Source organism: Agelaius tricolor, unplaced genomic scaffold, assembly GCF_023055355.1.
Source record: "Agelaius tricolor isolate 1412-34295 unplaced genomic scaffold, bAgeTri1.0.p SCAF_52, whole genome shotgun sequence".
Taxonomy (NCBI): Eukaryota; Metazoa; Chordata; class Aves; order Passeriformes; family Icteridae; genus Agelaius; species Agelaius tricolor.
In genome coordinates, this window is record NW_027269312.1 from 1731730 (window position 1) to 1752479 (window position 20750).

Below are 20750 nucleotides of genomic sequence, written 5' to 3' on the forward strand. Positions count from 1 at the left end.
CAGCGGGCCTGGTGCCCCCTGAGCCTGCCCCTAGCCCAGCTTTCAGCCCAGTGACTCCGGCACTGAGAGCACTGAGAGCTACTGCAGAGGCCACCTGGCGGCCCTGAGCATGGGCCCAGAAACTCACAGCCAGGGCAAAAACGTCCCTGTCGTCCCCAGCAGAGGCGCATACGCTGTGCAGTGGCCAATCCTCCATTACACGGAGCAGTGTTGGCAGCACTTTCTCCATTGTTACTCCTGACGAGCCAATGCTTCTCCATATCCTCGCAGCAGCTCTGTGGGATCAGATCTCTGTGTCAGGGGTATCTCAATCATAGTACCGTGCCCTGTGCAGCTGTGCGAGTGCAGGTGAAAGAGCCCCAGTGCCTTGGGGGGCAGGGGGGAGCATTGGCAGCAGGCTCGGGAAACAGAGGGGCCCGAGGCTCCTGGACCTCTCTGCCTGTCCGGCAGACCCCATAGCACAGGCTGCGCAGGGCCACGGGCCCTAAAGGCTGCTGAGCCCTGAGCTCTCCAGGCACGTGGGCCCCGCACCTGTCACATGTTGGGGCACAGCGCAGGAGGGTCAGCACCACGTTGGCAGGGTGCTCTTCAGCCAGCCTCACAATGTGGCTGTGCAGCGTGGCATCCACAGTGCCATGGGACAGTAGAGTCTGGTGGATGTTTCTTACCATGGCCGGCACCTGGAGGAGGCATGGGGGAGATTTGGAGTGCTGTCCAAGGGAGCAACTTGCCCAGCTTCCCCCAAGAAGTGCTTCCCTTCCCGCCACACTCTGCTGGCCTCAAAGGCTGAGGGGGCCCAGGGACCACGGCTTGAGGGGACACACCGTCCTGGCAGGCCTCCAGGCCCGGCCCCAGGCTGCTTACCTGCTCCTGAGAAGGAGCAGCACTGTCCTCCAAAAGATCCTTAGTGGGAGCATGAATCCCAGTGAGAGTGGGCCTGCTGCCAGTATTTGAGATGTCCTCAGTCTCGGCGGTGTTGCTCTTTGTCACGGCCACATCCTCACTTGCTGCCTTGTCTGCCTTTGCCCTGTCCTCGTTCATTGCAGCCTCAGAGTCTTCTGAGCGCTCAGCCCAATCTGGGCTGGCATCAGGCTCTGCCTGGAGCTCGGTCAGCCCCGAGGCAGGCTGGGCTGTGCCCTCAGCTGCTGTGGGGCCCACCTTTCTATGTCGTCGAATGCGCAGCAATTTCCCAAACATCTGCAGGAGAATAAAGGGCAGGGAAGCCAGGCATGCTCCGTGGCATGCTCCAAGCGTGCTGCTGGGCTCAGCAGGGACAGCAGGCCCAGCCCAGCTTGGGGTGGCTGCAGGTATTTTCAGGGTTTTGCGCAAGCGGCCGTGGCCGGCTTCCTGCTCTTGTGTCTTCTCCAGGGCTGCACCTGGCAAAGAGCGAGCACAGCCAGAGCTGAGGGGCTGCAGGAGAGGCCGGAGAACACAGCCCAGCCCTGCGCTCCCCAGGCATGGAGAGCCTCGGCATGACCCAGGTGATGGAGCGCGGCCACTGCGGGCTGTCTGCTCTGCCCCTTGTCCATCCTGTCCATGGGCATGTCCCCAGGGCATGGGATGGGATGGCATGGGGCCACGCTGGCTGTAGCCATCAGCCCTGCGGCCCAGCTCTGCTACTCACCATCCTGCAGCGTCTGGATCTGCTCCGGGTCTTCAGGCTCTTGTGCTGGGGCGGCTCCAGGGATTCTCTTTTTTTCCCCCCCTGAACACTTTCAACAAGCCGGGCAATCTGGCTGCCATGCCAGAGTCTGTTCTTAAGGGCACCTTCAAGAGAGATGCCACAGGATATCGCCAAGTCAACAACTGCACTTGTGCCTTCCAGGCACCTGTGACAGACAAGCCTCAGGAAGGCTGCAGGACAGCAAGTCCTGCACTCTGCTCTTGAGGGCTCCTGCCACAATGACAGGAGTCTCCTCCTAAGCCATTCAGGTGACCAAATCCCACCGTCTGGACTTGATGGCGCTGGCCGCAGGAATGGCAGACGCCTCGGGAAAGCTCCGAGTCACAGAGTCCCGCAGGCTGGCCTCGAGCTCAGCTGCGGGAATGACGCTGCGGAAAAGCTCCGGCTGAGACGGGAACGAGCGAGCTGGGCGGGGGCTCCTCACGGCACCGCTCTGTCCCCTTCTGTCCCGTCACCTGTTCCGAGCACCCGGGCAAGCTTCTATTTCCCACGTGTCACAAAGGGCCCTTGGTCACCGGCTTCAATTCCATGCAACGCTGACCCTGCTGCAGCGTGCCAGCCAGGGCCCTTGCACACACTGCCGCCTGCCCTGGGGCCACCCCCAGCCCGGCCAAAGTGGCCCAGGCTGGAAGCAATCCCTGCACCCAGGTGTCTCAGGCAGCCCCACAGGATCTCTTGCAACTGCTCCAAACATCAGCAACTCAAGTACTTCCAAAAGTTGCAAACTTCTCCAATTAATAGCCATGAGAATGGGAATGCTTTGGAAGTTTCTTCCCTTCTCAAAGCAGCAACTCCTTTGCCTTATCATCCACTGCAAGTCACTTGACCAAACATAACACTACACAGAGCCAAAAAGAAGGCCGTTCTTTGATTGGCAAGTGCTTTCCAAGAAGGGATTATTATCTCCTCATTCTCTTAAAGGAATAAAAGCTCTCAAGAAATGAAAGACCACTCAGCGTTACAAGAGTAACCCAAACAAATGAGTAGATGGCAAAAGGGCTAATCCTCCCCCAGTACAGATATCTAAGTGGCCAAGAAAGTACAGCTCTCCCCTCTTGTTCCCTGCAGGAGAAACAGGACCAGGAAAAGAAATAGTCACAGAGATTTTTTCTGCCCTCCAGAACCAAAGCTGTGCCAAAGCACAGATGCTGCCTTCAAAGGGACTCAAATTCCAGCCCAGATCTCTCACCTTCCAGAAAACTCCTTCCCCAACACCCAGCCCCCAAACACCCCCAGAGAAGCCCTCAACAGCCCGCCAGGACCCCCAGCTCTGCCCGTCCCTCCACAGAGCTTTCCCAGCCTCCAGCAGGGCCCCTGCTTCCCTGCACCTGCTGTGGGATGGCACTCAGGAGGATCTGCTCCAAGGCCTTCCCTGGCTTGGAGCAAAGCCAGCCTGCCAGGCCTATGGTTCCTGGGTCATCCTTCCCAGCCAGCCTTCCTGTGCACGGCTCTTCCATGGGCACATCTGCGCTCAGCTCGCACTTCTCCACTCTGGCAGGCCTGCTGGGAAAGGATCCAGAGCAGCCTGGCAAGCTCTTTCTCCCGCTCCTTCTTCACTCTTAGGGGAGCTAGAACATCCCACAGGAAAGACACTGCTGCCACAAGAACTGGGGGGCATCAGGCAGCTCTGGGGAGACCCCTCAGCACTGCTGTATCCTGAGGGAACGCTGCTGGCCATCCCCTGTGCGTCTCCGCAAAAGCTTCAAATCAGCTGCCTCAGCTTCCAGGGCCTCTCTTGGCCAGCATTCTGATGTGGATGCAGGGCTGCTGCCAGGCACCGCTGGCACCCAGCGGGACAGGACCGGCTGTCTCGTGTCCACGCAGCACCCCTGACACACAGCCAGGGCCATGCCGAAAGCAGACAAACGCTCCCGGCTCAGCAGAGAGGAGCAAGGAGCACTGGACTTCTCTCAGCCTGTCTCAGCTGGGCTCACTCCACCACACACCCCCATTTTAAGGCTGGCTGATGCCCAGCTGCCAGAAATCCCTGCCTTGTTCTCTCCAAGATGCACAGGGTGAGCCAATGAGCAGGACACCTTGGGAGGCCTTTTCCTAGGCCAGGGACACACCAAGAGCAGCCAAGACTCTCCGCGCTCCCTGGCCCATACATCGGAGCTCTGTGCTTGCCCTGGGTCACAGCAGCTCCCACCAAGCAGGAGGCAAATGCATATTGCCAAGAGTTGAAACACAGCAGACAGGAAAGATGTGAAAAGTGTGTGTGTAAAGGCCTTTTAATTCACAGCTCTCACAGAGGGCTTTGGGGCTCATGGCTGGACAGAGATGCTCCTGCTCACACCTTTGTCCAAAGGGGGTAGCACACCCTGCTGCAGGTGCTTGGGTTGGTTTCCACAGGTCCAGGCAGATGCCAAACCTACACTTCACTGCCTTTTCCCTGCCCCTCTGCCAAGTTCAACAGGCCTCAAGGACTGAAAGGAGCACAGAAGAGAGCCAGAGGGGGATACTCACACTTGCCTCACTGGGAGCTCCCTGGGAAGCTCTTTCCTTGAGAAGCAAGCCCCTTTCCTCCAAAGGCGTTTCCCCAAATGTGCAGCTTTCCTAGGGAACACCAACACACCCTTAAGAAAAGCTGGCAAGGCTGAATGACTTCAGGTCCTTTCAGGACAGGCACTCCAGCTCTAGCTCCTATTCCCCCAAGTGAGTTTCCAGGTGCAGGTTCAGACGTGCAGCCCCAGGTCCTCTACAAACACAAGCTGCCCGCTGCCTCTTCACCTGCCTCAGCTCCTGCCTGCGCTCACAGCACCAAAACCAGGCTGTTCCTGGCCAGGGACCAGAGCCCTGTTCCTGCAGGATGCTCTTGCCAGCACCTTCCAGGACTCTGTGCTGTGCACACAGTGCTTTTCATGCCCACTCCCAACAGGCTTTGGAACACAGAGCACAACCTGGCTGGCTCTGCCACCTGCACAGCCCAAACACAGGTGGAGGAAGAAGCAGCAGGGGCTGTTTTGCAGCCATGCCCAAGAGAGACTGGAAGGGTGCCCTCCCTCTGCTCTCCCTTGGTTGGCTTTCTGCCTGGGTCTGAGCCTGGGGCTGCCATTCCTCACTTGTGGGGACCAGAACCACAGCCGGGATCCCGGCACTGCCTGACAGCGCTCCGGGCACTGCCTGTCACAGTGAGGGTGGCTGTGACAAACCTTTGGGTCCCCTGACTTCAGGGTGAACGTGGTGCAAAATAGGAGAGAAGGAGAGGGAACAATGGAGTGCCCAACAAGGAAATTACTTTTAATGAGAAATAAAAATGGGAACTATGCTTAGGAACAGAACACAACATAGGGAGAAGCTCCAAGGGCCACAAACAAGGAAGAGGTAAGAATATATAGTCTTGGGGGTGGAACATTCTAGAAACCATACTATATATGGAACACATGTAACCAATAGGGGAGTGGAACTTGGACTAATGAGCATAACTACTCCAAAGGCTCTTGGGAGGAGATCTGAGGCTTGCCCTGATTTAGATGAATGTTTCCCAGACCTTGAAGATCAGGCTTGGTTTGTTTGGTGTGAAGTCCAGCTGACCCTATGCCTTAGTTTGGTTGACTCCAACATCTTACTCTTTTCTTGTAAAGCTAGAAATAAAAGTAAGGGAATCTTGTAGAATTCCATAGACACTGCATTTCTTGCAGTGTTAGGAGAAAAAATGCAACTTTATGGTCTCATTTTTCAATGGAATACTTCTGAGAAAGAGCCTTTGTAATAAAACAGTGGGTTTTTCTTCCTTATAGGTCTCCAAAAACAATTTTTACAACCATGGAGATGACAGCTGAAATCATAATTAGAGCCAGAACGAGATTGCTAACGATGGCAAGCCAAGATTTTGTATTTATTTATTTACCTGTGAAAAGGGTTGATTGGGCTTTGCAAAATTCAGACTTGCAAATTGCATCGCTAAATTATTCAGGTGTTTGTTCTATTCATTACCCAGGCCACAAATTGTTGCAAGTTTTAGAGAAAAACCCATTCTAAGTGAGGAGCCTTTAAGTGCTATAACTCTCCTCACTGATGGAGCAGGGAAAACACACAAATCAGTAATAGTATGGCAAAATCAAACAACACAAACATGAAAGTCAGATGTTCAAACAATAGAGGGCTCTCCTCAGATTGCTGAACTGGCTGCAGTAGTTTAGAGCATTTCAGCTCTTTTCAGAACTTTTGAATTTAATTACAGATTTATCTTATGTTGCTAGTATTGTTAAAAGAATAGAAGGATCAGTTTTAAAGGATGTTACAAATGATATTGTTGGCTTTCATGTCTTTCTACAATTTTGACACTCAGAACTAACCAATATTTTGTCTCTCATATCAGGGTTCATTCCTCACTTCCAGGATTCATGGCAGGCAGAAGGAAATGCGAGAGCCGACAAACTGACAATGGTTTTTTCAAACACTTTGCCAAACATTTTGAACAAGCAAAACTGAGTCATGCTTTTTCCCATCAAAATGCACAAGCACTGGTGCCAATGTTTGGCACGAGCATGATTAGCACAGATCAAAATTGCACTTTTGGCAGCTGCAAAGGCACATGAGAGGCACAGACGTCAGGAATTTTCAATCCCCCCATTTACCTTCCAATTTCTCATGGAATAACGGCATTCCAGGCATTGGGAATTTTGAATGCTCCAACTGCTCTCCCCAATTCCCATTAGATAATGGCTTTCCGGCCATGAGGAATTTGAATCCTCCAGCTCTCCCTCCAAATTCCCATGGAATAATGGCATTCCAGGCATCAAATCCTCCAGTTCGCCTCCAAAATTTCCCCCAAAACTATGGAATAATGGCATTCCGGGCATAGGAATTTTTGAATGTTCCAGCTCCTCTCCCAAATGCTCACGGAATAATGGCATTCCAAGTGTTGGGAATTTCAAATCCTCCAGCTCCTCTCCCAAATTCCCACCAAATTCCCATGGAATAACAGCATTCTGGGTGTCAGGAATTTCAAATCCTCCCATTCCTCTCCCAAATTCCCATGGAATAACAGCATTCTGGGTGTCAGGAAGTTTGAATCCTCCAGCTCCAATGTCATATTCCCACCAAAACTGGAGAATGGGATGACTGCATTCCGGGCACCAGGAATCCCAAATCCTCCAGCTCCCCTCCCAAATTCCCATGGAAAAACGGCATTCTGGGCATCAGGAAGTTTGAATCCTTCAGTTCCCTTCCCAAATTCCTATGAAATAATTGCATTCTGAGCATCAGAAATTGAGAATCGTCCAGTTCCCTTCCCAAATTCCCATGAAATAACTGCATTCCAGGCATTGGGAATTTCAAATCCTCCGGTTCCCATCCAAAATTCCCCCCAAACTATGGAATAATTGCCTTCTGGGCATTGGGAATTTTGAATCCTGTGGCTCCCTTCCCAAATTCCCATGAAATAATGGCATTTGGGGCATACAGAATTTGGAATCCTTCAGTTCCCCTTCCAAATTCCCGAGGAATAAGGGTATTCTGAGTGTTGGGAATTTAGAATGCTCCAGTTCTCCTCCCAGATTCCCACCAAAACTATGGAATAATTGCATTCTGGACATCAGGAATTTCAAATGATTCAGCTCCCTTTCCCAAATTCCCCATGGAACTCCCATGGAATACTGGCATTCTGGACGTTGGGAATTTTGAATCCTGCAGCTCCCCTCCAATATTCCCAAGGAATGAAAGCATTCCAGGCATTTAGAATCCTTCAGTTCCCTTCCCAAATTTCTATCAAATTCCCATGGCATGGGAAATTCCCATCAAATTCCCATGGATTTCTCACCCTTGTGTACTGTCGCTTCTATGAATCCAGAAAAGGTATCAGGAGAAACATGGACATATTTAAAAGTCCCAAAGCTCGAAAAGTGTGTTACATCTGTTTGCCAGATGTCATTAGGTTTCAACCCTTGTGAGTTTGTACCTAACATTTGTGGCAAAGAAAGAGTCTGCTGACACTGTGAGCAAGGATTCCCTACATCCCGTGCTTGTGGCAAAGTCAGGTGGAATTGTTTTCCCAGTGCTCGGGCATTTTGATGGTAGAAATCATGAGAAAGTTTGGCCTGCCCTAACTTTTGTGGTATAGTGACTGTCATGGCGAGGCTATCCGCCTTCACATCACCTTCCAGTGCAGGTCCAGGCAGAGGGGTGTGTGATCCAAAGTGCAGAAGGTTGTATTGCTGAGACCTGGGAAGTGAAAAGTTGTACAGAGAGGGTAATAACAGAAAAAGAACTTTGTTAGAGACTTCCTTCAGGAATGAGTGCTGAATTCTCTCAATGATTCCTGTACCATAAAGAGAATCACAAACAATGTTAATACAGCCTGGGGACATCGCAGGGACAGCCCAGGGCATTCCCGGTGTCTTCCTGGGAGTCATTCCCAGGGATGTCCCTGGGACAGCCCGCGGACATTTTGGGGACATCCCTGGGACATCCCAAGGCATTCCCGGGGACATTCCCAGAGCCATTCTTGGCAACATTCCCAGGGACATCCCAGGGCATTCCGTGGATCAGTAAAATCAGGATCAGGAACAACGGGATCCAGAAAATCAGGATCAGGAAAAGTGGGATTGGGAAAATAGGGATTGGGAGAAAGTTGGGATCAGAAAAGTGGGATCAGGGAAAATGGGGTCAGGAAAAGCAGGATCAGGAAAAGTGGGATTGGGAAAATCAGGATTGGGAGAAAGTTGGGATCAGAAAAGTGGGATCAGGGAAAATGGGGTCAGGAAAAGCAGGATCAGGAAAAGCGAAAAGCGGGATCAGAAAATTTATGATTGGGAAGATCGAGATTGGGAAATTTGGGATAGGGAAAATTGGGCTCAGGAAATTTGGGACCAGGAATAGCGGGATTGGGAAAATCAAGATCAGGAAAAGTGGGATTGGGAAATTTGGGATTGGGAAATTTGGGATAAGGAAAGGGGGATCAGGAAATTTAGGATTGGGAAATTGGGGCTCAGGGAATCAGGAGATGCCCTCAAAAGCTGCGTCCTGGTGGGATTTGAGGATCCACAGCCGATCCGCGAGCTGCCACGGAGGCTGAGCCTCCTCCTGGATCCGCTGAAATTCATCGATGCCGATGATGAGCGAGGCCAGGGGTCGATCCCTGGTAATTCTGGGGGACATGGGCCAAGATCAGTGACAGGGGAAAAATATCCCAGATTTTGGGGGGGAAAAAACACCAGATTTTCAGCCAAAAAATCCGGGTTTTTTTAATATCCTGAATTTTGGAGGAAAAAACCCCTGACTTTTCAATGAAAAAATCCTGAATTTTGGGCAAAAAATTCCTAAATTTTGGGGCAAAATATCCTGAAATTTCAGTGAAAAAATCCTGACTTTTCAGTGAAAGAATCACGAATTTTGGGGCAAAAAATCCCAGATTTTGGCGGGGGAGGGGGGAAATAGCAGATGTTGGGGGGAAAATGTTGGATTTTGGGAGCCTCACATGAGCTCCTGGATCAGGTCCCTGATGATGACTCGGATACTTTTGGGTTTGTCCCAGAGCGAGGGCAGTGCTCTGGGGGCGGCGGTGACATTGGTGACATCATGGAGCAGCACGATGGGGCTGGAGCGGCCCTTGGGCTGCGGGAAAGGATGGGGTGAGACTCCAAAATCCCCCCCAAATTCTCCAAAATCCCACAAAGAACTCCCATAAAAATTGCCCCCAAAATACCATAAAAATCCCCTGAAAATCCACCAAAATCAACCCAAAACCAACCCCAAACTCCTCAAAATGCCTACAACCCAAATTGCCCCAAAATCCTCCAAATCACCCCAACATCCTCCAAATTCTGCACAAAATATCCAAATATCCCCTAAATCCCCCAAATCACCCCAAACTCTCCAAAATCTGCCCCAAAATCACCCCAAATCTCACCTGACTTCCCAAAAATCACCTCTGAATCACCCCCAAAATCCCTTAAAATCACCCTAAAACCCCTCCTAATCCCCCAAATGGCCGCCAAAATAATCCCAAATCACCTCAAAATGCCCTCCATATCCCCCAAATCACCCTAAAATCTGCCCAGATCCTCCCAAAATCGCTCCGGTGCCCAGATCCCCCCTCCCCAGCCCTGCCCGGTTCCCCTCCCGGTGCCCCCTCGGTGCCCGACCCCGCACCCGGCACTTCCCGCGTAGGCTCCGAGGCCCGAAGCTTCTGTGGAGCCTCCGCCGAGCCCGGGAGGGACCGAGGCGGGTCAGGGGGGCCCGAGGTGTCCCCAGGAGGGTTTTGGGGACCCGGGACCCCGGGGTGTCCCCGGCATGGAGGGAGGCGGATCCCAGGCAGGGGCGGCTGTCGCGTGTCGCCATTGGGGGATGCAGATGTCGCGATTGTCGCCAGGCCCAGCCGTGGGCAGCGGCAGCGGCTGTCGCGAGATGGCCCCAATGGCCCTCGGCGCGAGCGGTGCTGTCCCCAACGTCCCCAACAGCCCCGGAGCCACGGGGGGATGGGGGATCGGGGGGTCCCGGAAAGGACGGGGTGAGACCCCAAAATCCCCCCTCGGGACACAGCGACACCGTCGGTCCCCGCAGCCCGGGACAGTCCCGGCTCTCGCAGTGCGATGGCAGCCGCGACCGGCGACAGTGACCCGAGGCCGGGACTCCGCTCCCGCAGCGCCGGGGGCTCCTCCCCGGGGTCCCCGGGCCCCTCCGCCCTCCCGATGCCCCTGGCCTGGGCTCCGCAGCAGCTCCAGGGCTCAGACGCCGCTCGGGGAGCGCCAGGTGCGGGCTTTGGGCACCGGGCAGGGATGGGCTGAGCTGGGGTGGGCCCGAGGGGCTCGGCAGCTGCCGGATCGGTGCCCGAGGTAACGGGGCAGCACCGCCACAGGTGCCCGAGCCCTTGGTCTGTGTCACCCCGAGAGGGGACAAACAGGGAGCGGCAGCTCCTTCCCCGCTCCAGGGCAGGGGTGAGGGAACCAGTTCGGAAATGCAGCAATTGATCATTTTGTTCCTGTCCCCAACGGACTGAGGGAGCCCCAAAAATCCTGAAAATCCCACAAGGATCTGCTCAACAACCTGACCAGGACCCTCCTCATTCCCGAGCTCGTCAGGCAGAGCTGAACAAACAAAAACCATTTCTCCCAGTTTAATCACAAAGCTGCATTTTTGGTCCAATAAGAGGGACAAGGATCCTGTGCCCCCTGGCACTGGGGGAGGGAATGGGGAGCCCCTGGGGGTACTGAGAGCACTGGAATGAGGAGCTCTGGGCAGCCCCACATGGGAGCCCCCACTTGTGGGCAACCCCTGAGTATGGGAGCACAGGATCTGGGGGGGGAACACACGGGGAGTACCCTGAGGCAGGGACCCCCAGTGCCCCCAGTGCCCCCAGTTCGCCCAGTGTCACAGCACGCTCTCGTCGTCATGGGGGTCCCACTGTCCCTCATGGGGTCCCGACAGCTCCACGTTGGCCACTTGTGGATCCCGAGGTGGGGCAGGGCTGGGGGACACCCGTGGGGGCTGTGAGAGTGACTCCAGTTGTTGGGACCTGGGTGAGGGGGGGGGGGGGACACCCGTGGGTGACGTGTCCCTGTCCCCCCCGAATTCTCCCTCTGCCCACTCGGTGCCCATGATGTGGGTGTTGAGCACAGCCCCCTCCTCCACGGGGGGTCCTGTGGGGATAAGGGGGGATCTCAGTAGTCTGGGGAAGGGAAAAGGGGAGTCCCAGCCCAAGCCCCGACTCACCTGTCCTGGAGCTTCCTGGGTTCTGCAAGGGAAAGGGGAGGGGGTGACCGAGGGGACACCGGGACCCCTGAACCTTCCTGGGACCTTGCAGCTCCAACCACCCACGGGACCCCCAAATCCCCACTGCAGCCCTGATTCCCACCAGATCCCTGATTCTCCCCAGACACTCTGAGCACCCCTGAACCCTCTGGAACTTCTGCACCACTGCAGTGCGCCCAACACCCCCGGTGTCCGCAACCCTCTGAGCCCCCAGAACCCCAAGCCTGGCAGGGAGGGGCACAGTGGATCTCCCCCAGGACGCCAGAAAGATCCCCCAACATCCCTGCACAGACATCCAGGAGCTCCCCAAACCCTTCAGGAGTTCCCAGTGCCACCCCAATGTGCCACAAAGCCCACCCAGCAATGACCCTGAAGCCCAACCAAGACCCTCCAAATTGCCCCCACATCCCCCAGGACCCCCAGCCGAGGTCACTGTAGGCTCAGTGTCCCCCAGCTCAGGGGCCCTGGGTGCTGCCAATCTCTGCCCCCACACTGGGGCTTCCCCTCACTCCAGAACCCCCATCCCCCCCCATCGTCACCCACCCCGGTGGTGCCACCAGTGACAGCCCCCGATGACAGCCAGGAGCAGGAGCAGGAACAGGAGGTTCCTGCCGACATTCACAGCCACTGCTGGGGACAGAGGGGACACATTAGGGTCACCTGGAACCCCGGGGGTCCTGCTCTCCCTGGTGACCCTGTGGGACCCACCCTGAGACCCAGGGTGTCACCTCCAGGGCCAGCTCTGGGCTGAGTGCCCGGAACACGCCGTGCCCGTCCTGTCCCAGCTGGTTGGTGGCCACACACTGGTAGGTGCCCGAATGTCCCACATTGACATCCCCAATCTCCCGGAGGGGACCCTGGGCCACCTCCTGCCCGTTGTGCAGCCAGGTGAGGGTGACAGGGGCTGAGCCCACCTGCACTGAGCAGTGCAGGGTCACGTTGTCACCTGCATGCACCTGGTGTGACAGGGGACCGGGAGTGATGGTGGCATTGGCCATGGGCACTGTGGGGACAAAGACAGGGCTGGCACAAAGAAAGGTGGGATGGGAGTGCCATGGGTGGGGTCACCTCCATCCCCAGGGTCCTGCTCAGCCAGGACAGTGACATTCAGGGGGTCACTCTCGGCCACGCTGTCCCCGTCGCTGACCCGGCACCGGTACTGGCCGCTGTCATTGTCCCCAACGTGGTGCAGCTCCAGGCAGGGGGCGGGAGCCCAGAGGTGCCCATGAGCCCTGCTCGTGCCAGGAGAAGGACAGGACACCTGTCCCCACGGCCACCGTGCAGCTCAGCACCAGGCTGTCCCCAAGTGCCACCTGTCCCCCGGGGGGCTGCGCTGACAGGGACACCCCCAAGAGCGGGACCCCTATGGGGGGACACAGGAGGGATTGGGGACCCAGGGGAGGTGGGGGACACAGGAGGGGAAAGAAGGTTATTGGAGGGGAGCAGAGAGGATCCCAGTGAGCAGAAGGGGACCCTGGGAGGCATGTTGGGACCTGGGGACAATGGCAAGACCCCGTGGAAAGGGGGAGAGACCCAGGCAGGGATGGGGAACCAGACGAGAGACTGAGGAGCCTCAGAGAATGATTTGGGGTTTAGAGATGGGCGGGAGGACCCAGGGAAGGCACAGAGACCAGAGGGTGGAGCAGGGACCTTGGAAGGGGTGGGGAATCCAGGGAGGGCTGGGGAGGACAAAGAGAGGGATGAGGGATGTGCAGGGGGAACTGGGCAGTCATGGGGGAAACCAAGAGGGACTTGGGAAATTTGGGGTGACCCAGAGAGGAGTAAAGGGAGGGATGAAGGATTCAGGCAGTGCTGAGGAAACCCTCAGAGGTTGTTGGGCTTCCCTGTCCCCATCCCTGCACTCACTGTGCACTGTCACTGTCACCTGCTCTGACTCTCTCCACTGTGACACCACCCGGCCCGTGCAGTGGTAGCGGCCACTGTGGTGCAGCCGCAGAGGGGACAGGGACAACTCACTCCCATCATGGAGCCCCTGCAGTTTCTTCCCATCGTGGTAGAAGTACACATCTGTGAGTGGTTTGTTCTGCCAGCTCCGGCAGCGCAGTGTCACCGTGTCCCCCTCCAGCAGCGCCCGTGCTGGCACCTGCAGCACCAGCCAGTCTGGGGGACAGAGGGGTCCTGTCACACCAGGGCCATCAGGAGGGTCATGATGGCACCAGGAGGCACCAGGAGCCACCCATTGTGAGAGAGAAGTCTCCTTGCACAGGGATGGTCTGGGATGTCCCCAGAGGAGGGGACGGGCTCTGGTCACACCAGGAGGTGACCCATGGAGCAGAGCCCACCCAGAGCCCTTGGGGTCCCCATAGAAGCCAGGCTGGGGTCAACCAAACCCCCCTCATCATGTAAGACTGTCACCGTAGGGCTGTGCCCGGTGCCAGGTCTGTCACATGTGTAGGTGCCACTCCTGGTGACAATGAGGCGGTCACGTCCCTGCCAGGGATGGCTGTCCCCTGGGTGGTGGCTCTGAATCTACCGGGCTGTACTTTTGGGGGTGTCAGGAGATTGGAGTTCCGGCCGTGGTGGTGCTCACCCTGCACTGTCACTGTCACTGCTGCTGCCCGTGGCTGCCAGGACCCCACCAAGCCCTCACATCGGTAGCGGCCGCTGTGGTGCAGCTGCAGGGGGGACAGGGACAGCTCGGTTCCCCTGAGGGACCCCCCGAGATCCTTCTCATCCCGGTAAAATCGCACCCTGCTGAGATGGTTTTCCTGCCGGCACCGGCAGCACAGTGTCACTGTGTCCCCCTCCAGCAGTGCCCGCGCTGGCACCTGCAGCACCAGTGGGTCTGTGGGACAGAAAGGTCACATCTCACTGATGAGACCATTCTGAGGTGGGTGCCCATAGCACCAGGGACATCTGGGTGCTCTGGAGTGCACTGGGCTGCACTGGCATGTCTCTGTGTGCAGGGCACAGGCTCTCGCCACACGAGGGGTGTGAGGACACTCATGGAGTGGAGCCCACCCTGACCTCTCAGGGGCCACCCTGATCATTAAAGATCCACTCTCACCATCTAAGATCCTAACGGGGGGGCTGTGCCCGGTTCCGGGTCTGACACATGTGTAGGTGCCACTCTCGGTGACACTCAGGCGGTCACTTCCCTACTGCCCCCAGCGCTGCCCATCCTTGTACCAGGTGGTGGCACCGGCGGTCCCCGAGCCCTGGCCAGTCAGGTCCTGAGGGAAGGAGGGTTTCAGGGGATGGAATGAACAGGAGAGGGTTCCGTGAGAAAGGGGTGCTGGGCCATGGAGATCCTGGGGAATGTAAGTACTGGGATGGGGGTCCCAGGGATGAGGGGACATAAGGAATGGGGATCCCATGTTTAGATTCCAGGAGGAATGAGGGTGCCAGGGATGAGCAGTTGCTGGATGGGCTCAGGAGTCTCAGCTCCTTCCCTGTGTGCCTCAGATTTGGGGTGACCCAGAGCAAGCAAAGCCCCCCTGGGATGCTTGTTTCCTGGGCAGGCATCACATGGGGGTCCTGGGTAGCTTGGCCTCTGTGCCCTCCAATGTCTTTGACTTTTTTGTGTTTTTATTGCTTTTTTTTCCTTATTTTCCTCACTTTTGTGCCAGGTGCCCTCTGCCCCCGTTCCTGGCTCAGCAATCCCGGGGAGCACCTGAGCAGGGAATGGGTTGGGGGGAGCCAGGGGAGGGGGAAAATGGGGAGCAGGGGGTGCAGGGAAGGGTGGGGAGGCTGGGGGGGATGGAGGTGTTGGGCTGTGCCCCCTCAACACTTTCACTTTCCTTTTCCTGGACAAGAAGGAAGAGGCCGTTTGTGCTGAGAGTCAGATGGGAAAAGGGGGGGGTTCTGTCCTCGGGGGACACATCCAGAGGCTCCTGTCCTGGGGGGATCCTGTCCCAGGGGGTGACACATCCTGGCATGGGGGCTCCTGTCCCAGGGATGGCAGTTCCGGAAATGTCCCTGCACATTCCTGGCCGGGTGCCTGTCCCAGGGGTGGCACATCCTGGGGACCCCTGTCAATGCAAGGCTGGGGCCCAGCCATGGCCCAGCCCCACTGCACAGGGATGGCCATTGCCCAGCCCTGCTCTGCCAGCCCCAGGTGGCAGCCAGCACCTGAGGGTCCCCCCTGCCCCCTTGGCTTTGATTCTGGCAGCTTTAGAGCTGCTGCAGAGGTGAGAATTCTGTGGGTGGAAAAAGGCCCTGCCTGTGGTTTGCTCAGCCCTGCAAGAAGCACAAACCCCAAAGGGAGCCAAAGCAGTGGCTCTGGGAGGGCCTCTCATGGTTTTCAGAGCAGGGCTGGCTGGAAACCCCCACTGCAGGTTCAGCTGTGGGGGAACCAGTCCGGAAATGCAGCAATTGATCATTTTGTCCCTTGCCCCAAGGGACTGAGAAAACCACAAAACTACTGTAAAGACAACAACAATCTGCTCAACAACCTGACTGGAACGCTCCTTCTTGAAGAAAATCTGCAGACTTCTGGAACATCATGGAATTAATATTTGGGTTTGGGCTCTGGCCACCAAATAAGAGGGAAAAGTGTGGAAATATTGAGCAGGGGCTGCACAAAAGGTGCTGGGGAACAGGGGTGTCACAGCAGGAGCAGGGAGTGCCCAGGCAGGGGAATTCAGGGCAGGCTGGAGTGGATTTACCAGGGAATCAGACCCTGAGGAACACAGGGGCATTTCCACAGATTCCTGTGCACTGTCCCAAGCATGGACAGAGCTTCTCCCCTTCCTCCATGGGAAGTCGATCCAGTTTCAGGGTGGGAACGAGAAAAATGGGAAGAGTTCCTTAATATGGTCCAAGAAAAGGTTTCTTTAGGGGCTGGGTTGCTGCCCAGCAGGCAGGGAACAATCCCATGGAGCTGTTGGACACTCAGGGAGATTCCACACTCTCTGTTATCCACAAGCAAACACTGCTGTGGGATGCACCAAGGGGCTCCTAAAGGGAACCAAAAAGTCTCATTTCATTGTGATTTGTGTTTTATTGTGAGGTTCTTGTTGAGAAAGCAATGGATTCTATAAACCAGAGTATTATATACCTTGCCAGATTGATTTTTGCTGAGTTTGTACTTTATTGGGAAAAAAAAAAAAAGGTGTGGAGAAGATTTTTGGTTTTATTCTATGGATGTGTAATTTTGTCTGAACCAATTGGGTATCAAGTGTTGCCTGGGATGGCTGAGCCAGGAAATGGGGCACCTGACCCAGGGGTGAGTGGGGAAGGGACACAGAGACTCCCAGGACAGCCATGGGGTGCCCCAGGGTGGGGACTGTGCTGGGCTGCTGTGTCCCTGTCCTCGAGACATATTTGCCACCCCAGTGCCCCCACTGAGACCTTTTGGGGACAGACACCACACCCTGTGCCCTCATGCTGCTGTCCCTACAGTGCCACCCCCACACAGCCCTGTCCCTTCTCCCTTCCAGCCCAGACCCTCGGCCTCGCTGGTGAGTCCTCAGGGGATGCCATGGCCCCACCCCGCTGTCCCCAGCCCCACACTGGCCCTGGCAGTCTGGTGTCCCCTGTCACCCTCAGGTGCCCAGACCACCCAGCTCCTGGTGGAGCCCCCCGGAGGCCGGCGGTGCTGTGGGACCGGGTGACACTGACCTGCCAGGGCTCGGGGACCACCGGTGCCACCACCTGGTACAAGGACGGGAAGCACTGGGGGCAGGAGGGACTCGACCTCCTCACTGTAACCCTGAGTGGCAGCTGCACCTGTGGCAGACCTGACAGTGTGTTCAACCTGCCTGTGAACATCTCAGATGGTGAGGGGGGTTTGGGTGTCCCCAGCCCAGCACCCTCTAGAGCCCGAGGCCTCTGGGTGGGCTCCGCACCATGGGTCACCTCCTGTGTTACCAGAGCCCATCCCCTGCTTTGAGGACATCCCAGAGCATCCAGTGTGCGGAAAACCATGTGGGTGCTGGGGACACCTGGTGCGCTGGGTGTCACCCAGTGCGGGGATCCTTGTGACATGGGGACCCTCCAGATGCCTGAGATGTGACAGGACCCCTCTGTCCCCCAGACTGCAGGTGCCAGCATGGGCACTGCAGGAGGGGGACACGGTGACACTGCGCTGCTGGGGCTGGCGGAACAGAACGGTCAACTCGGTGTCCTTCTACCATGAGGAGAAAGAGCTGCAGGTGGTCCCCAATTGGACCGAGCTGTCCCTGTCCCCTCTGCAGTTGAACCACAGTGGCAGCTCTTGCTGCAAAGCCTGGGTGAAACCCTGGGGGTGGAAGGAGTCAGCACCAGTGACAGTGACAGTGCACGGTGAGCACCCGACAGCTGCCACCCTGACAACTCCACAGCCCCTCCCCAGGGACTCAGGCTCACAAATCCCCCTCCCCTCTGGTGCCTGTGCTGGAGGGTCCCCCCAAGCCCACCCTGGGGTCCCCCCTGACTCTCAGCTGCCTCAGCACCCCCAGCCCCCGGAGGCCCCGAGCCCCCCTCCTGCACGTGTTCTACCGGGACGGGCAGGTGGTGCGGGGCCCGCAGGGGTCCCCGCAGCTGCTGGTGCCCGCCATGGGGGTCTCGCACTCGGGGAATTACAGCTGCCAGGTGCACTCTGAGGGGCCGTGTGGAATAGCAGCACCTGGCTCAGCACCTGGCTCCAGGTCACAGTGCGCAGTGAGTGTGGGGATGGGCATGGGGAGCCCCCACGGCCTGCTTGTGTCTTCTGGTTGGGTACCTCCATGTCCCCCTGACACCTTTCTTGGGTCCTTCCATCACTCCCCTTGTCCCCTCGCCCCTCTGTGGTGTGACCCCATACACAAAATCCCCCACCACACCCATCCCCCCTGTCCCTATCCCCCCACACCGGCTGCCAGCCCCTCCCTGTGGCCTCAGCCCTGTCTCTGTCCCCACAGTGCCCGTGGCCAATGCCACCATCACTCCCAGTCCCCTGTCACGCCAGGTGCATGCAGGTGACAACATGACCCTGCACTGCTCAGTGCAGGTGGGCTCAGCCCCTGTCACCTTCACCTGGCTGCACAACAGGCAGGAGGTGGCCCAGGGTCCCCTCCTGGAGCTCAGGGACATCGATGTGGGACATTGGGGCACCTACCAGTGCATGGCCAGCAACCAGCTGGGACAGGAGGGGCACCGCGTGTTCCGGGCACTCAGTCCTGAGCTGGCCCTGGAGGTGACACCGCGGGACAAAGAGACACACAGGGACATAGGTGGGTTTACAAGGGGTCACTGTAGGGTGCAGGACCCCTGGGGTCATGGGTGACCCTGATGGGTCCCCCTCTGTTTCTTGCAGTGGCCGCAGGGGTCGGTGGGCCCCTTTTGTTCCAGCTCCTGCTCGTGGGTGTCATTGTGGCCTGGCACTGGTGGCACTGTGTGGGTGGGTGACAGTGGGTGGATGGGGGTCCCAGGGAGCTCCTGAGGCCCCCAGAGTTGGGAAGCAATAGGGAAGCACCCACAGCCCCAAAATTGTGACCTTGTTTGGGGGTCCTGTGGAGTATGGTGAGGTGCTGGAAGGTCCTGCAGGGATGTTGGGGTTTCTTTCAGGGGCCCTGGGGGTGATGGGTTTTTCTGTCCCTGGCAGGCTTTGGGTTCTTGAGGCTGACTTGGTCAGGGGGTTGGGAGAGGTTAATAATTTCTGGGGGGCTTCGGGGATTCTTGGGGGTACCTTGGGAGTTTAGGAATCCTGATAATATTCAGGGTCCTGGGACCCCACCGTCACCCATCCCCTCCTTCCTTTGAAGCTGCCAGGAAGCAGCAGGAAAGGTGAGTGGGAGGCTCAAACCAACCGCTCTCCTTTTTCCCCAACCCCCAAGACCTCCCATTCACCCCCCCTCCCCCCACATCCCCTTTGTTCCCTCAGGGCCCCCCCGGATCCCCCGGCCCCCCCAGAGGAGGGGGAGGTGCTGTACACCCACGTCGTGGTCACCAAGAGGGCAGGGGATGAGTATGGGGGGGGACACACGCAGAGGGACACGTCACCCACCAGTGTCACCCCACCCAGATCCCACAGCCCGTGTCTCTCGCAGCGTCCCCCCGTGCCACCACCCTCCAGCATCCCCAGGTGACCAACGCGGAGCTACGGGGACCCCAGGGGCGACCGCGGGAACCCGGTGACATCTACGGGAATGTGCTGTGACACTGGGGGGAACTGGGGGCACTGGGGGTCCCCACCCATAGGCACCCACTCATGTCTGTGCTGCCACTAAAAACTGCCCCTCCTGCACCCCATCGAGGCACAAAGATCCCAAAGGGCTGAGAGAAGAAGAATTTCCGGAAACAGCAATGAGAGAGAATAAAACCAACAGCAACAGCAACAAGGTGCAGAGTCCAAAGGATCGCAGAAGGAACAATTTCCAGGGAAAGCCACAACAAGGAACAAACCCCAGATGTTTCCCTCAGCACATTTCTCCACCAGAGGAACTGGCAGGGCCCTGGACCTTCCTTGCTCTGGTGGCCAAAGCGGCCTCCAGGAGGCTCTGGATTCTCTTGTTTCCTGTCCCAAAGCCCTCCTCTTCCCTATTCCCTATACCAGGATGTCACAAAGGCCTTGTGGGGGTTCTGGAGCCTTCCCCTTTTCCAGGGCAGTTGGCATCAGGCCATGGCACAGGGCGGGTGTCAGAGACAGGAAAAGTTTGATGTCTGGAGACATTTTGGAACACCTCCATGTGGCCCGGGTGGGTCAGGCCTTGCTTTGGGTGAGACAGGGCCCCATCTGTCCATCAGTCTGTCAGCCATGGCACACTGGGGACAGTGGGATGCTCTGCCAAAGCCAGCTCCTGAGTGGCCGGGTGACCAGGAGTGCCAGCTGGGGAGAGGGCCCTTGGTGGCCCAACTGGCTTAAAAGGCAGACCATGAGGTGACCAAGTCCCTGACGGTGTCTCCTCTTGAGAGTGTCTGTCCCATCCAGTCTGGAACCCAGGGGTTGGCAACTCATTTAAATGAGAAACCTCTACCAAGGAACGTGGGAACATTCCTGGAATGGAAAGAAGACCCACATCTAAAACTCTTTTTTCATTTCAAAATGATTTGGCTTTCAGACCAAAAGGTAGGAAAAGGAATAACAGCTGTTTCCTAGGAAATTTATAAAGCAGAACAGAACCAACAACACAAACCCAGAACTTTCCTACCCACTCAGCACTGTTGGTTTTTGTGGCAGTTATAACCGCGGCCAGCAGGGGGCGCTGCAGGGAGCACTCCCGGCCAGCAGGGGGCGCCCCGCTCCAGCTCCATCCCCTCAGGGGCCATGGCGGCCTCGGGCAGGAGGGAAGAGGGGAAATCGCTCCTACTACAGAGCTATTATTGCTTTTCCAACATTTTTGCCTGGAAGCCCCATCATTTTTGAAATTAAAGAAAATATTACACACGTGTCTTTTTTCCATTCCAGGAAGGTTCCCACTTTCCTTGGTAGATATTTCTCATTTAAACGAGA

The 20750-nt window shown here is 56.8% G+C and overlaps 1 pseudogene; it reads left to right on the forward strand.

Moving 5' to 3' along the window:
* The window catches only part of LOC139604549 (Fc receptor-like protein 5), a 48063-nt pseudogene extending 28606 nt beyond the window's left edge, over nucleotides 1-19457 (forward strand).
* The last annotated feature ends 1293 nt before the right edge of the window (nucleotides 19458-20750 follow it).